At 40.7% G+C, this 12,424-nt stretch overlaps 1 pseudogene; it reads left to right on the top strand.

Annotated features, from left to right (window-relative positions):
- The first annotated feature begins 585 nt into the window (after positions 1-585).
- Positions 586-6,645, top strand: LOC109168162 (annotated as a pseudogene).
- Positions 6,646-12,424: the final 5,779 nt, after the last annotated feature.

Here is a 12,424-nt window from a genome sequence, read left to right as displayed (position 1 = left end):
ATATATATATATATATATGCTAGTCTTTTCTATGCGCAAAAATATATGCCCAATATTTATATTTTTAAAAATAACTAATAAAGTTTTACTAATTAAAATCTAAGTGAAATAAAATTTATTTATTATATTAATCCAATATATAATGAATATATAATGTCTTACAAATTAATACTGTTCTCAATAATAAAGAATATAAGAAAAGATATGGTGGATGTATGTGCATTGTAAAAGTAATGGAAAAGATAACAGAAGTTATAACGATAAGGGTGTTTTTGTCCAAAAAAAATGTATAGTACAACTCTTAAAGCACAATGTACAAAATGGTTAGCATTAGAAATATGGACATAAATGGGGGATATAACTTTGATTGAGACTTATTATGTTTTTAGAATATATATATATATATATATATATATATATATATATATATATATATATATATATATAAAATGGGGTGAGGGTGGGGTAGGAGGCAACTGCCCCATTGTCCCACTCTGGATAATCCTGAATATATGAATCAACTTAATTTGGATTTATATAATATTTTTGAATATACCCATAGGTATTGACAAAATTGTTCCATTATACAACAACCATTAAAGAAAAGACCTTAGGCGGCGGATATGATGAAGATGGTATGGGTATGGACAACACTAGCAGTTCTTGCAGCTGTTTATCTCCTTCTTCATGGACTAATACAGAAGAAGATTAAGAGCAAGAAATTGGCACCAGGACCAAAATGCCTTCCTGATTTGGGACACTTCCACTTGCTAGGGAAAAATCCCCATAGAGATCTGCAAAACCTAGCCAAACAGCATGGTCCCATCATGTACTTGCGGCTGGGTTTTGTGGACACCATCATTGTCTCATCACCAAAAGCAGCACAACTCTTCCTTAAAACTCACGACCTCGTTTTTGCTAGCAGACCACCTCGTGAAGCATCCAAGTACATCTTGTATGAGCAGAAGAACTTGAGCTTTAGCTAGTACGGCCCCTACTGGCGCAACGTGCGAAAACTCTGCACCTTACAACTGCTAAGCAATCTCAAGATGAATTCGTTTCGAGATATGCGAAGGGAAAAGCTGTGTCTGCTAATCGAATCAATCAAGAAGGCAGTGGCTGTTGATTTGAGCGCTAAGGTTGCTTCCTTGAGCGCAGACATGAGTTGCAGGATGATCTTTGGGAAGAAGTACGTGGATGAGGAGATTGATGAGAGGGGGCTGAAGGGTGTGTTCCGAGAAGGCATGCAGGTATTAGCTATTCCTAATCTTGGGGATTATTTTCCTTATCTGGGGAAGCTTGATCTTCAAGGATTGACCAAGCGTATGAAAGCCCTTGGGAAGGTTTTTGATCAGTTCTTGGAGAGGATCATTGATGAGCATGAACAGGAGGGAAACAGAGTATTAGGATTCTATGTATTTGAGTCTGTTTAGAACTTCTTATCCTTGTCACACTGTGACTCTCTACTTCTTATCCTTGTCACACTGTGACTCTCTATTGTATATATTCACATCATCTGATCTCATTGTAATCAAGTTCATAAAATATAATACAATCAGTTCTCATCTGGTATCAGTTAGCTAGGGTTTTGTGATTCATAAAATCAAGAAGATGCAGCGCTGCAGTGGCAACCTTAATTACCGTGGAGGTCAGAAACGTGGCTTCGATGATCCGTGTCAAATCTATAAAGGTTTCGGCCACACAGGAGTCAATTGTTTTTGGCGCTATGATGATCCATGTCAAATTTGTAAACATTTTGGTCACACGGGAGTCAATTGTTTTTGGCACTATGATGATCCATGTCAAATTTGTAAACGTTTTGGTCACACAGGAGCCAATTGTTTTTGGCTCTATAATGATCCGTGTCAAATTTGCAAAAGTTTCGGTCACACGGGAGTCAAATGTTTTCGGCGATATTCAGGGGCTCTGGGTTCTCAGGCTAATTTGGTGTTTCAGAATGGTTTAGTTGCTAAAACCTCGCCAAATTCTCATACTTGGGTTCCGGATACTGGAGCCACAAATCATGCAACTCCAAACATCGCTGCCCTTTCTACATCGGAGAAGTACATTGGTAATGACACTTTACGTGTCGGTGACGGTATGGGTTTATCTATTAGTCATGTTGGCCATGCCTCTTTTAATACCCCTTCTAGATCATTTACATTGTCTGATATACTTCACGTTCCACGTTTGTCTAATTCTTTATTATCTGTTCAGAAGTTTGCATCCGATAATAAAGTCTTTTTTTGAGTTTCACCCCTCCTTTTTTGTTGTGAAAGATATCAATACCAAGGAAATACTTCTTCGGGGCAATAGTTCGGGGGGACTATACACACTTTCATTACCTAGTTCGTCTCCGTCAGCGTTTATTTCCGCTCGTACCTCGGCTTCCACTTGGCACAATCGTTTGGGTCATCCTCATAACCGTGTTCTTAGCCATATACTTCGCTCTTGTTTGGTTAGTGGGTCTCGTGATATATTCGTTGTCATAATTCTTTATGCAATGCGTGTCAATTAGGCAAATCTGCCTGTTTTCCCCTCCCTCGTGTTGCTTCCTCTAGTTCTCAAGTCCTAGATCTTATTTACACAGACATTTGGGGTCCTGCGCCCACTTTATCTACTTCTGGCTTCCATTATTTTTTGATCTTTGTGGATGACTATTCTCGTTATACATGGTTCTTCCCTATGAAATTAAAGTCTGATCTTTATGTCATCTTTGATAAATTTCGTACTCTTGTTGAACGGTCCTTTAATTGCAAAATAAAGACTGTTCAGTCTTATTTAGGTGCCGAGTACAAAAAGTTGCATTCTTCGTTTGTTCAATTAGGAATTCAACATAGACAATCTTGTGCCTATACACATGAACAGAATGGCCGTCTATCTCGAAAACATCGTCACATTATTGAAACTGGTCTGGCTTTTCTAGCTCATGCCTCTGTTCCTTTGAAATTTTGGGATTTTGCCTTTGAGACTGCTGCCTATTTAATTAACAGAATGCCATCTTCTGTATTAAATAACTCCAGTCCTCATCTCCTGTTACATAAATCCCCTCCTTCCTATCTTTTTCTTCGTGTCTTTGGGTGTGTATGCTACCCTCATCTTCGACCATATAATCGTCATAAAATGTCATATAGGTCTTCTCCATGTGTCTTCCTAGGTTATCCTGAGTCCTTTAGGGGGTACAGATGCATGGACTTACATACTAATAAGATTTGCACATGCAGGCATGCCAGATTTGATGAAGAAGTTTTCCCCTTTGCTACTAAAACTTCTTTGCAGGATCTATCTACTCCGTTTTCTGGACCTTCGGCGGAACCTGTTCTCAGTCATAGCACACCTATTCTTGCCGTGTCCAATGATGAGCCGCCAGAACCGCCGCTACCAGCTTCATTCGAACCTGCCGTGGATCCCGGACAGGCTGCCTCGTCGGGTGATCCGGTGGAACCCGTTGCTCGCCAGCGAGGCCGTCCACGTGGGCGGTCCACCAGGCCCAATGTCCGTACTCAGTCTATGGCCACTCGCAGCAACGCAGATGCTCCTCTTTTTGCTCTAGCAGCTCAGGTGCATCCCACGGAACCCACATGTCACTCTCAAGCTGTCAAATATCCTGAGTGACGTGAAGCCATAGACAAAGAATTCAATGCTCTCCTGCATAACCACACATGGTCTCTAGTTCCACCCACTGCAGGTATGAATATTATTGGCTATAAATGGGTGTTTCGTACGAAGAGAAAGGCTGATGGTGCTATTGAAAGGCATAAAGTTAGATTGGTTGCGAAAGGTTTTAATCAGGTTCCAGGCCAAGACTTCTTTAACACATTTAGTCCAGTGGTAAAGCCTACGACTGTAAGACTTCTTCTATCTCTAGCTTTATCATCTGGGTGGTCTATCAAACAGCTAGATGTTCATAATGCTTTTCTGAATGGTAATCTGGTTGAAACAGTTTATATGAAGCAACCCCCTGGTTATATTGATGCTAACTTTCCGAATCATGTTTGTTTGTTAAAAAGATCTCTGTATGGGTTAAAACAAGCTCCCAGAGCCTGGTTTAATCGACTACATACGTTCTTACTATCATTTGGCTTTCAAGCATCCAAAACAGATGTCTCTCTGTTCTATTACTCTAAAGACTCTGCTTTGGTTTATCTATTGGTGTACGTGGATGACATTCTTGTAATGGGAAGTGATCAGGGTATTATGTCTCAGCCCTTGTCCAAACTGTCCAATACATTCAAAATCAGAGATCTTGGTGAACAAAATTTCTTTCTGGGCATTGAAACAGTTAAGAGTGACAATTGGATTATTTTATCTCAACAACGGTATATGAATGATATTTTAAAACGGGCTGGAATGTCTGAATGCAAACCCCTTTCTACACCTATCTCTATCTCGAAAACTGTCCCCTTCAATTCAGATCTATATGATGATCCCACACAGTACAGGAGTCTAGCTGGAGCACTGTAATATCTCACCGTCACACGACCTGACCTATCCTTTGCAGTTAATCAATTATGCCAACATATGCATGCTCCCACCATGTCACACTGGGAGCAGCTCAAACGGGTACTCAGGTATGTTAAGGGAACAGTTGATCATGGTTTGCGCATACGACGATGCTCATCTAGAGACATTCATGCCTTCTCTGATTCTGATTGGGCTGGTTGTCCTGAGGATCGAAAATCCAAGAGTGGTTTTGCTGTTTTCTTGGGGAGTAATCTTATATCCTAGGTTTGCAAGAAACAGAGAACTGTTGCTAGGTCATCCACTGAGGCTGAATACAAAGCTCTTGCAGATGTTTGTGCTGAAGTTCTATGGATTATGTCATTACTGCGTGAGATACAGATTCCAGGTATTTCCATTCCAAAATTATGGTGTGATAATCTAGGAGCTACATATATGAGTGCCAACCCAATCTTTCATGCGCGCACCAAGCATGTGGAGATTGATTATCATTTTGTTCGTGATCGAGTAGCTTCGGGCGATATTCAAGTCAACTTCATCTCCACAAAGGATCAACTTGATGATATCTTCACCAAAGCTCTGCCTGGACCTAGATTTTCTTTCCTAAGGGGCAAGCTACAGGTTACTAGTATACACTGTGCTTGAGGGGGAGTATTAGGACTCTATGTATTTGAGTCTGTTTAGAACTTCTTATGCTTGAGGGGGAGTACACACTGTGACTCTCTACTTCTTATCCTTGTCACACCGTGACTCTCTATTGTATATATTCACATCATCTGATCTCATTGTAATCAAGTTCAGAAAATATAATACAATCAGTTCTCATCCAGAGGTCAAGCAAAGGATTTTGTTGATGCTATGTTGTCCATTATGAAGTCCGGAGAAATCGATTTTCAATTCAACCGTCAACATGTTAAATCTATTATGCTGGTAATTGTGCCATTTTTACTCTTTAGGTATTAGTTGTCTAAACCCTTATGATTTTCAGGTCGGGAAACCTATAGTCACTACCGGAGAGTGTGTAAATCCCGCCTTATGACCTAAGCTAGCAAAGGACCAGTAAACCGGCCTAAATTATCCATAACTAACCAGCTCAAAGTCTCAAACTAAGAGGGCTGGAATTTGAACTCATGATCTTGTGGCTATAAGTTTATATCCTTAACCATCTTGGCTGAAGTTACTCCTTTGTGGTTATCTTAGGTTTATTATTTGTGGTAAATTTAGTTATGTTATTCAGAGTACATATAGTAATTGTATTTCAAGATATTCATAGATCATACTTGAGTAATTGAGTGTATATATTGAATTGTCATAGTACTACAGTACTAGTTGATAAAATAAAAGGGAGAAAACTGAATGATACTTGCATCCCATGTGTAGTCATAAAATTATTGCATTTGTGTAGGATTTACTTGGGGCATCAATGGACACTTCCTCAACAGTGATAGAGTGGACAATGTCAGAACTTTTGAAACAACCATAAATAATGAAGAAAGTGCAACAAGAATTAGAGAGTAAAGTAGGCTTAAACCGGATGGTGGAGGAGTCTGATTTGGAAGGCTTAAAATACTTAGAACTTGTCATAAAAGAATCTCTTAGACTTCATCCTGTGGTACCGTTACTTCTCCCTCACGAGGCAAGGGAGGATTGTTTGGTTGAAGGCTTTCACATACCAAAAAAGGCACAAATAGTTATAAATGTTTGGGAAATCGGGCATGACCCAAATGTGTGGATTGACCCTGAAGTGTTCATTCCAGAGAGATTTGAAGGAAGCAACATAGACTATAGGGGGCACGATTTTGAACTCATTCCTTTTGGTTCTGGTAGAAGAAGTTGCCCTGGAATACAACTAGGAATCACAGTGGTTCGGCTAGTGGTAGCCCAGTTGGTGCATTGCTTCGATTGGGAACTTCCGAAAGGCATGCTAGCTAACGAGTTGGACATGACTGAGGAATTTGGTATTGTAGCGAACCGGGAAAAGCATCTGATGGCTGTTCCTCACTATCGGCTGCACATTTAAAGAGAGGATTAATTGCAAACTCACTGCTACCATTCATCCTTTCACAATGTACCCAAAAAAAAAGTCTGATTTTTCTGAGATATACCATGCTGTTGCTAGAATGCTAGTGCCTAAGCTTGTACTTTAAATATGACTGCAAAGATAATATGCATTGCATTGTTATGAAGCTTCCATGTTATGTGGCAGATTGGAGCATTTGCTCATCCCAGGGGATTGGAATACTCAAGATCAAATTTCTGTCTTCTACCACGAAAATGTCCTCTTAGATTTCCTCATCCCATTTCTTCTGTTGCCCATCTATCAAAGAAGAAATTTTTGCAGATTGTAAATATTGTGGCTTAGTGGTTTTTACATAATGAGAAGCACTTTGAGGTAGCCAAGGATCCTTCCATATGTTAATAGAATGCCCATTTTCCACTCTCCAAATGCAGTTGGCTTTCAAGATGGTTTGAGACTCCAAAATGCTGTGCCAAACAATGGATGGACTGCCACCAATTTTTGCCTCAAGAAAGGATGAATTTTTAAAATACTTTGCTTTTAAAGTCCTGGTAACAAGGGAATGTGGAAAATTAATTAACCTCCAAGCTTGTTTTCCAAGAAGGGCAAGGTTAAATTCTCTGATTCGACGAAACCCCAACCCACCTGCTGATTTAGGTTTACACAAATCCTGCCATCTCTTCCAATTAATACCCTTCCACCAAAACCTGTTCAAAGCTGTCTCAATTGAGTGAATCAAGTCATTCAAACTCCCAGTACATTGTTATTTCTTCTAGTCTTGATAATTTCTTGATACTTTAGAGGTTTGTAAACCTCTCACTCTCTCAGTATCAAGCACACATTTTTGAAAACTCGAATAAATCGAGCTCTAATACTTAAGAAGATGATAGTTACCAGGTGAAATGCTCTACAAAGTCATATATCTCTAAAATCCTGATTGTTTCTTCCCCATAAAGTGAAGCCAAGCCAATTAAATGCACTAAATGAGTACTGGAGGATGTACATCACACCTAAAATTCCAGCCGACTATAAGAGTTGATGCTAAAAGTGGTCCTTACAAATTTATAACACAACTTTGAAGTTAAACATGCCCAAATTTGAACAGGTGAGAAATTCCTGTGAGCAAAAATCTATATTACCCATCTGAAACTGGAAGATGGCCCTTGTAAGCCATCAATAATTCCTCAGGGAACCTTGCTATATATTTTTTTCCAAAAAGTCTGCCTCTGATAAAAACAAAGCCTGGACAAAACTCGGCTCCTTCTTCAAAAGCATTTTGGAGTTTACAAGATTCAAAACTTGATACCTCGGAAGCACCCGCTCCTCCATGCTGAACATCAACAGCGAAGACCGACATAACAACACAGATTTCTCTGCTTTGATTGTGTTCAAGAAGAACTCAATCCCAAGTTTTAACTTCTCCTCTGAAGTCCTGAGCAGTGTGGGGGACCTCCTAATCATTCCCATACACTCCTTCTCCGAGAAGCCATAACTCCTAACTCCTAAAAATTCCCAATTTCTTCCTAAAAGTCCCACCACTAACACAACTAAAAGAATGAAGCCCGTGAGCCAACATTCTTGAATCAGTCAAAAACCCCATATATAAACCTTAGAAACCAGGTCTTTAAGCTTGGGTGAAGGCATGACAAAGAGTCTACAGTGTTCCACAAAGTTTGAAGGGGAATTTAGGGTTTGAGGGGAGAAAGAAGAAGAAGAGAGAGAGAAGAATTTAGTATTTTATTCAGCATAATCCCCAACTACTCACACTCTACTGTTTTAAAGGAAATCAACAAGAAAACAACAACTCCTACATTATCGGATCCTAACAGAATGATGCTCCTGGCCAAAGCGTCTAAAACGACGTCGTCGGATAGCTAAGGCAACGGCTTCAACGGTTGCGTCTAAACGACGTCGTGGGATCCCTTTTTATTCAACGGCTCAACTGCCTCCCTTCATGCGATGTTGTTTTAGTCCCTGACTTTCCTTTCTCTTAATTATCAGCTATCTCTTCTGCCCTTCTCTTCTGCTTTCCTTCCTTCTTCCATTTGCCACCCAACCTCCCTCTTTCCTTATCCATATAACATTCATTTAGGGTTGCTGCAGAGTTTAGGCTGCCTCCTCAAAAGAGTTGCGAGTTGAGTCCCAACAATCCCACAGCTCTTCAAATATTCAACATTGGGAAGCAACCACACCTTGGGGCTTCTCATGACGATCCAAAGACACCTTCGCATGACCAAAAAACAGATGATGATTGTCCATATCGTTTCTAAGTATATCCTTAAGAACAGCAATGCAGGGCCTAATTACGTTGTCCAAACTACGGGTTAACAAAAATGCTTTCTTGGAAACGAAATTACCCATATCGGGCCCGGATAGGCCGAGGTCCTGGAACAACTTGATTTTGGGTTTCCGCGTCTTCTCAATATCGGCAGAAAGGAGCTGAGGCACATCGCGCATTAAGGATTGAATATGGGCATAGGAGAATCCTATTGATTTAAAGAAATGTACGACGGATTCGGGCTTTTCAAGGGTTTTGATCCACGGCATGCGAGTGCAAACTGTCAGGGCTTTGGATTTGGGGTAGCTGAAGTTGTCGATCAGGTAGTTATACAGAATGGGGTTTTCTGAGGCTTTGGTGTGGGCGTGACCACAAAAGAAGACGGAGAGGAGCGAATGGTGGGTGGGTTTGCAGGGGTAGAAGTGTAAAGGTGAGCGACGGGAAAAGTACCGAACGGCCGACATCCGTTCATTGGCGGGAGGATTCCGGTGACGGAGGGGTTGAAGCAGACAGTGTCACTAAGGTTTCAGAGAAGAAAGGTGATTCGGATTCGATGCCTGGTCCTGGAGGTTTTTACAGAGTAAATTAAGTAATTATTTTAGGGAGAGTAAGCACTTGAATTATCCGTCAAAAATAAATATAAAAATAAAAGGCACTTGAATTATTTACAACATGGTATTGATATTTTTTTATTTTTATTTCTATAATGGTACAATTGTATATTACTTTACAAATATTATACTATTATTTTTTTATTTAACAAAAATTATTCTTACATTATTAAACTCACCCCATGTTATCCACCCCTCCTAATCTCTCTCTTGACATAACACTTTTCATTTGATAATTTACTTTTTGATAATAAGTTAGTGAGTGCTAATTCATGACATCCCATTATTATAAGTCATGTTAGGATGAATTTTAGATTCGGGGTTGGGGAAATTTTTAGGGGAACAAAGCATATATAAATATATATATATATATATATATATATATATATATATATATATATATATATATATATATAAAGAGAGAGAGAGAGAGAGAGAGAGAGAGGAAGATTAGATGCGGCAGTACACTTAGGTGAGGCGGTGCAGTCAATTAAGGACCATTAGATTGAAAGAGATCAACACACCATATTTGTTCTTGATTGCGCGCTATGCTTAGAGATAACCACGACATAGAAGGGCAAAATTGTCCATTAACTCAATTCAAACTCATCTCTCTTCCACTTCTCTAAGTTACACCCGTCCCATCTGCCTATTCACAATCTCAAAGTGCGAAACCCGCTTCTCCAAGCAACTCCCGCTTCGGCGACGAAGGCTAGATTATTAGATCCTAACAGAATGATGCTCCTGGCCAAAGCGTCTAAAACGACGTCGTCGGATAGCTAAGGAAACGGCTTCAACGGTTGCGTCTAAACGACGTTGTGGGATCCCTTTTTATTCAACGGCTCAACTGCCTCCCTTCATACGGTGTCATTTTAGTCCCTGACTTTCCTTTCTCTTAATTATCAGCAATCTCTTCTGCCCTTCTCTTCTGCTTCCCTTCCTTCTTCCATTTGCCACCCAACCTCCCTCTTTCCTTATCTATAGAACATTCATTTAGGGTTGCTGCATCACCCCCTCCTTCACCCGATCCTTGTCCCCAAGGATCAAATGAGGGAAATAGATTCTTAAGGTGATAATAGCTTTCCCAAGTGGCCTCTTCCTTTGGTAGGTTAGCCCATTGCACTAGTATTTACACTACTTCTTGGTTGCCTTTTTTCACCATTCTTTTACCCAGAGCAGCTATGGGAGCTGTCAGAATTTGTCGCTTCTGTCCCAGTATTGGGGGATCGATTTGAGCTACCTTCCCTTCTCCAATTCTCTTCTTCAATTGGGAGACATGGAACACAGGATGGAGTTGGGACCCTGGGGGTAGTTGAAGCCTGTAAGCCGCATTGCCTATCTTTTCCAGAACTGGATAAGGTCCATAATACTTTGAGGACAGTTTCAGGTTCCCTCTCACAGCTAAGGTAACTTATCTATAGGGTTGTACTTTAAGGTAGACCATATCACCCACTTCCAATACTCTCTCAGTTCTTCCTTTGTCAGCCAGAACCTTCATCCTATTCTGGGCATGTCTGAGGTTCTCCTTGAGGCCAGCCAACACAGCCTCCCTAGCAGTTATCTATGGCAGATCCCCTCCTTCTGAGTGCATGCTTGCAGCCATTATAGGGGGTATATAACCATATAGGGCCTAAAATGGGGTGCTCCTTAATGAGGAATGGTAATTGGTGTTATACCACCACTCAGCCAAGTGCAACCATTTCACCCAACTCTTTGGTTTTTGAAACACCATACACCTCAAGTACCCTTCAAGGCATTGATTCACTTTTTCAGTTTGTCCATCAGTTTGTGGATGGTAAGCTGTGGAGAGATTGAGTTGGACCTGCATGTTCTTAAACAAAGCTTGCCAAAACTTACTTGTGAAGATCTTGTCCCTGTCAGACACAATACACATAGGGAGCCCATGTAATTTATAAATGTTTTCAATGAACAAGGTTGCAACACTCTCAGCAGTGTAAGGGTGAGTAAGGGCTAGGAAATGAGCATACTTAGTGAGCCTGTCCACCACCACCAAGATCACATCCTTCTGGTGGGATTTTGGCAATCCTTCCACAAAATCCATAGAAATGCACTGCCAGGCTTCCTCAGGAACATTCAAGGGCTGTAAGAGACCAGGATAAGCCACATTCTCAGCTTTACACCTTTGGCAAGTATCACATCCCCTCACAAAACTCCTGACATCTTTCTTCATTCCCTTCCAATAGAAAAGAGATTTCAATCTCTGGTAAGTACCAGCATGTCCAGAATGGCCCCCAATGGATGATTCATGTAGCTCAGTTATCAAATCTTGTCTCAGATTACCAGTAGCTCCAATGTACAACCTATTCTTGTATCTCATGAGACCCCCTACCACAGAGAGTTTAGGGTCAGCAGAAGGGCTTACCAAAGCAGCACTAAGCCTGTCATTAGCCCAGCTGTCATCCTTGTAACTCTTGATGATTTCCTCCATCCGTTGTGGCTGGACTATGGAGATGGAGTGCACAGAAGCCTCAGCATTGACTTCTATCCTAGAGAGTGCATCAACAGCCACATTTTCAGTGCCCCTTTTATACTGGATGGAGTAATCAAGCCCTTATAGTTTAACCAGTCCCTTCTGTTGCAGTGCATTAGTGATTTTTTGCTCAAGGAGGAATTGGAGACTATGGTGATCAGTTTTGATAGTAAAATGTCTTCCCAGAAGATAGGGCCTCCATCTCTCCAAAACATTGATTATGGAGAGATACTCCTTCTCATAGATGGAAAGCCCCAAATGCTTGTTCCCAAAAGCTTTGCTGAAGCCCCCATCCCTTTATAGCTAGCATCAGCTTCAATGATGAATTCCTTCTTGAAGTCAGGCAATGCTAGAACTGGGGATTGACACAAGGCATCCTTCAACTTCTGGAAAACCTCCTCAGATTCAGGAGTCCATTTGAATGAGTCCGTCTTTAACATATCAGACAAAGGCTTGCTTGTGATTCCATAAGCTTTTATGAACCTTCTGTAGTAACCAGCTAGACCAAGGAACCCTCTCAATCCTTTGATAGTCTGAGGTTTGGGCCAAGCAGCCACAGCTTCAAG

This window comes from Ipomoea nil, unplaced genomic scaffold, assembly GCF_001879475.1.
Source record: "Ipomoea nil cultivar Tokyo-kokei standard unplaced genomic scaffold, Asagao_1.1 scaffold3192, whole genome shotgun sequence".
Classification (NCBI taxonomy): domain Eukaryota; kingdom Viridiplantae; phylum Streptophyta; class Magnoliopsida; order Solanales; family Convolvulaceae; genus Ipomoea; species Ipomoea nil.
This window is presented reverse-complemented; position numbering and strand designations above follow the sequence as displayed.